This window comes from Condylura cristata, unplaced genomic scaffold (genome assembly GCF_000260355.1).
Source record: "Condylura cristata isolate star-nosed mole 26May11 unplaced genomic scaffold, ConCri1.0 scaffold00012, whole genome shotgun sequence".
NCBI lineage: Eukaryota > Metazoa > Chordata > Mammalia > Eulipotyphla > Talpidae > Condylura > Condylura cristata.
In genome coordinates this window covers 56,113,704-56,118,655 of record NW_004567113.1, presented here as the reverse complement: position 1 = coordinate 56,118,655, position 4,952 = coordinate 56,113,704, and the positions used below count along the sequence as shown (strand labels likewise).

Here is a 4,952-nt window from a genome sequence, read left to right as displayed (position 1 = left end):
CGGCCCGCTGCCCCTCCTCCCGCCGCCTGCCGGCCGCCGCGGGACCCGCAGCGGCGTCGCTGGCCCTTTTCTCTCCCAAACCCAAGCGGCGTGGCGAAGAGAGAGGCCTGAAGGAACCTCTGGGTCTGCACAGCCCCCGTGGATAGCCGCCATGGACTCCTACCTGGTCGGCTCCACCCGCGGCCATCTTGGAAGTGGGAAGCGGCCGGGAGGGGGTAGGCGCGCGAGCGGGCAGGGACCAGGCATGGGGAGCCGAGTAGCGGAGCGCATCGATGGGCGCCCTTGCCTCAGGGCAGGTGAGCGAGGGGCGTGGTTTGGCCCGCAGGTGAGCCTTTGGCAAAGTAGCTTCGGGCTCATCCAGGGCTCATCCAGGCCTTGCCAGAGCTTCAGCTGTCAAACGGGCTTTCTCGGTGCTCCTTCTTACTGAGCCCGCCCAGTGGCCGGCGCGCTCTCCAAACCTGCGGCACTTACCTCCTGAGCATTTTTAAAGATTCCAAAACCCGGCCAGTCGGACTGTCTCTGGAGGTGAGACAGGGCTTCTCCAGCCTGTTTTGGAAACTCTGTGATGAGCACGAAGCTGGGGGCAGGTGACTGAGCGATCATTTGCGTTTGTTTCTCTTTAAAGTTACAGGTACCCAGCGGTCCGCAGGTTATAGAGGAGGGATGCAGTCCCCTACCCAAGGCTGCAGTAGCCCAGGGAGCAGAAGCCAGATGCCTCGTTCCCAACTTTCCTCTGAGACCTTGGAAAGACCCAGAATGTGCAAGCTCCCATTGAGTGGAACCCACACCTAACCCCAAAACCCCACCCCTAAAATGTAGACAGGCTTCCTGAGCCCTACTGGGTTTGTTTACAGCTGTGTTCCCTGGGCCTGACACGAGTAGGCACTTAATATTGTTGAATTCTCATTCTATTCTGGGGACTTTAAGACCTCAGGGGCTGGGTTCTGGAAGTTGGCTCCTACCAGCCTGGAGCCCTGAGGGCTGTCCCCGGCAACCCAGGGCGGGAACCCCAACGGAACCCAGCGGGACAGGCAGCTGAATCTTGGGGAGGACTCGAACTAGCAGAGCAGGCAGGGAAGGGCCATGTCTCCCCCACTCCAGGCAACTGAAAGTTTGCAAGGGCAGGTGGCTTTGTCTGGGCTCTGCCCATGTGGGTTGGACAGAAAAGCCCGGCTTGTCCCTCCCCTCCCATAGTCTGGAACTCTTAGCTCCTCTTGTCATGACAGGAAGTGTGAACTTTAAAAAGGCAATCTCCCATAGAATACATTAACACCCCTCACTGTGCTTGGTGCATAACGAAGCTTTCTAAATGCTTCCTTTTCTGTGTGGTTTTGAGCAAAAATAATACCGGGTCTCCTTCAGACTCCACATGCCCAGCTTATTTTAAGAAAACACTAACGAAGTACACAGGCTTGCTTCATTCCTGACCTAATTAGCAATATAATACATCAGATTAATAAATCTGCTTTCAGTGTTTCCTGCATCTCCCTCCCAGCCTTCATTCTAAGTCTTCAGGTTTTAAAAGCTACAGGGACGACTATTGTTCTGAATCCAGAACCACAAAGTTTGTGGCGACAGGTGTGCACCTGGCACCCTCCGAGTCCCCAGCCCGATCCTGTCCTCCGGGGCCCCGCCCACAAGTCTGGGGTGACCACCTCATACCCTTTGTATCAGTGCCAGAAGTGATCTAACCGATGTGTCTGTCCAACGAAAACTGAAAATACTGTGACCGGGACTTCACCCAGGCCGCCCCCAGAGTGGCTCTTGCCCACGGCTGTCGCCGGAGGGCCCTGCCGCCGAGCCTTGTTCTAGGCCCAGGCTGGTGCGGGGCCCTGGGCCAGGCTGACGCCCTCTGGTGGGCATCTGGGTTGGGCCCTCCCCCAGTGTGTGAGCCTGCAGTGAGGTGGGGCATGGGAGTGTGCGTGGGCAAACCTGACTGGGCTGGTTCTGGGGTTTGGGGGGCTGTCAGCAGTGGAGAGCAGGCACGCTGGGCAGCCTGCCAGGTGCAGAGACCCCGTGGCCCCAGGGACCCATGCAGCGGCCTCTTTGAGCCTCCCTGGGCCCGAGTAGCCAAAGCTGGGCACCCTTCCCAGAGGCTGAGTACCGATGACACCACCCCTGAGCCGGCTGCTGCCTGCCCGGTGCCTGCCCAGTGCCTGGCTCTGGGACACGAGAGTGCCCGCCTCATAGAGCCCCAGTCCCTCCCGCCTCACACTGGAGACGGAATTCTCTTTGCCGGGTCCCAGCTTGGGTTTCCCGGGCTGGTTCTGGAAATGGAGCCCCAGGAGGGGAAAACAGGCGAAGCACCTGCAGCCCAGGATGGCCTCCCAGCAGCCCGAGCACACCAGCAGAGCGCAGACAGCCGCTGCCTGGCCCCACCCCGAGGGCGCGCGCGCCCAGAGCAGCCCAGTAAACAGACCGGAACTTGGGGAGAGTGGAGCCAGCGGGGCTTCCAAACACTGGAAGCCGTGACCTAGGGGCAGACAGAGGGGGCGCCCCGGGGCAGGGGGACCCTCTGTGGCCTGGGGCGCCCTGGTTCTTCAACAGGCCCCTTGCTGGAGACCGAAAGTGCCAGGGACCGAAGGCCGGGGCTTCCAGTTCCGGCACAGCAGCGTGGAATTTTCCAAACAGCCTTGTTTTTAAGAGCATCACCCAGTCTGCCTGCTGCCGGCGCCGTCAGGAAGTAGAGCCCGATTTAGAACCCACAGGAATGAGGTCTCGCGTGGGAGCCGCGTGAGGGCAGAGGTGGCGGGGGCCGCCCGGGCCGCCGCATGAAACCCTGGGGCCGGCCGCAGGGGCCCGACCAGGCCGCCGGGCGCTCACAGCACCTGGGCTCGCTCACCTGCAGCCCAGCACCTGCTCCGCCCGGGGGAACACCGCGCCCTGCTTGCGCTGGGACCCGCGGCAGCCCAGGGGCCGGGCAGCGCCCAACGTCCTGCGACTCCCCCACGCCTGCCCTGAGCCCGCGCGGGGGTGCTGTGAGGTCGGCCCTGCCCACCGAGTGTGCCCGGCCCCCGCCCCCGCCCCGCAGGCCCCCCTGAACCTCAGTGTGGGGCTTGCTCGGTGGAGGTGGCGGACAGCTGACCGGCCATCTGCGTGGAGGCCCCACGCCGCGCCGCCCCTCCGCCCGTGCTCAGTGTGGGGTGTGGGGGGGGCCTCGCTTTCCCCTGCCCAGGGGGCTGCCGGAGATGAAAGCGGGAACTTGAGCTTCGAGGGCCCACGGAGCTGGGCGGCCCAGCCTTCCTGGCAGGCCACGGGCGTGGGCCCTCGGGAGAGCCGCGGCCTCTCTGGGCCTTCGCTCCTCAGAACCGCCGGTGGGGAGCGACTCGTCACGTGGAGGGGCCGGGCAGGTGCTGCCTCCCCCACGGCCTGACTGCCCCGGCCCTGCGACTTCCCAGCCCCATCTCGGGGCGCCTTCTTGGGTACACCCCACTTGCCTTATCAAACCGTGGTCCCTATTTTTCCGAACTCATTCACCCACCACCAGCTCCCTTCGTGCATGCGCACACACGTGGGCACGCTCGCCATTGCCCAAGCACACGCTCACACACCTGTTGGGGGGCTTCACCCCCTTCCTTCAAGCTCCTGAAAGCTCAGTGTAGCTGGAGCTCAGCTAGTCTGCAAGACCCCCCATAGCTCACTTGGAGGGGTGAGAGGAGTGGGGGCCCCCGGAGAGCGAGGACCGACCCGGGAAACCACCTGGTGGGTTTGGGGCCGGCACCCACGCCCGGGTTTCCCGGCCTGGCACTGCGTCCCGTGCTGCGTGCTCAGGCTCCGGCTTGGGGCCTCCTGCAGGCCCGCGGTGGGCCCCGGGGACCCCACCGCCCACTCGGCTGCCTCCAGGGGCTCCCCTCTGGCGGCGCGGGGCCTGGGGGCGGCACGGCACACCTGGCAGCCCCTGCTGGCCAGCTCCTGCTCCGGCAGCGTGCCCCTTGGGCTACCGCGGCGGGAAGGGCACGCGGGCGGCACGGCCCAGGGCAGCGCAGTCAGACGGGCGGCTGGCTGTGCGCGCCCTGCTCCGTCCCCACCCGGCCAGGGCGCCGGCCAGCCTGGCACGCGGGCAGCATGTGGCGGTGAAGGCACAGGAAGAGGCGGGCGGTGGGCCTGCCCGCGAGGAGGGAAAGCTCTGCGTGGCCCCGGGGCAGCAGGGAGGCGTGCGCCCCGCCCTAGGCAGCCCAGCCGCTGCCCCTGCGGCCCCCGAGCCAGCAGCCAGCACGCCCTCGCCGGGCCCTGTGCACGGCCGGCAAGCAGAGGGGCATGGCCGCCTGTGTTTACAGGCTGGGGTTCAGGGGGGCCAGGGCTGTGCTTCCGCCTCCCACACAGGCCTCCCCAGCTGCCGTGTCCCCCGGGGGGCGAGGGGGCCAGCCCCATCCTGCTCCTCGAACGCCGGGAGGCTGGCCCCCAACGGGTGAGCTCGGCTCGCCGCTCCCCCTGGCCCGGCCACCACAGGAGCGGCTCCCGGGCTTTGACGTGACCCGCCTGACGCAGAGGGCAGCAGCCCGCAGCACAGGCCTCTGTGGAGACCGACCAGTCGGAAGGCCCCTCGGGGCGGCCGCCCCTGGGTGGAGGCGGGCACACGAGGGCCGCCCACAGGCGCTGTGACCTCCTCCGGTGGCTGGGCAGCCGCTTCCCACTCGCGCGTCTGGTGCGGCCCTTTCCAGCGGCCCCGCTCAGAGCCCCAGGGCCGCAGCCCGCCTGACACCAGGGGGCACCGAGGCACAGAAGAGCTCAACCGGAGGGGCCCCGTGCCCAGGCGAGTCCTGGTAAGGCCGCTGCACATCAGAGACGCCAGGCTTGCGCAGCTCTGGCGGGAGCCGCTGCCCCACCCCAGGCCCCCCGTCCCTGCCCCTGGGATCCGGGCAAGCGAGGGCTCCGGCTCGGCCTGGCTGTGGGGTCCTGGCTGCACCCCGCGCTGAGCCCCTGGAGCGGCCAGGCCCGTGGCCATTACTCAC

At 66.5% G+C, this 4,952-nt stretch overlaps 1 protein-coding gene across 1 annotated transcript in view; it reads right to left on the bottom strand.

Annotated features, from left to right (window-relative positions):
* The window catches only part of LOC105853538 (TBC1 domain family member 14-like), a 6,849-nt gene extending 6,673 nt beyond the window's left edge, over nt 1-176 (bottom strand). The window contains exon 1 of the mRNA XM_012724051.1: nt 164-176. The gene's annotated coding sequence lies outside the window, so the exon portion shown is untranslated. The remainder of the gene's footprint in view (nt 1-163) is intronic.
* Nucleotides 177-4,952: the final 4,776 nt, after the last annotated feature.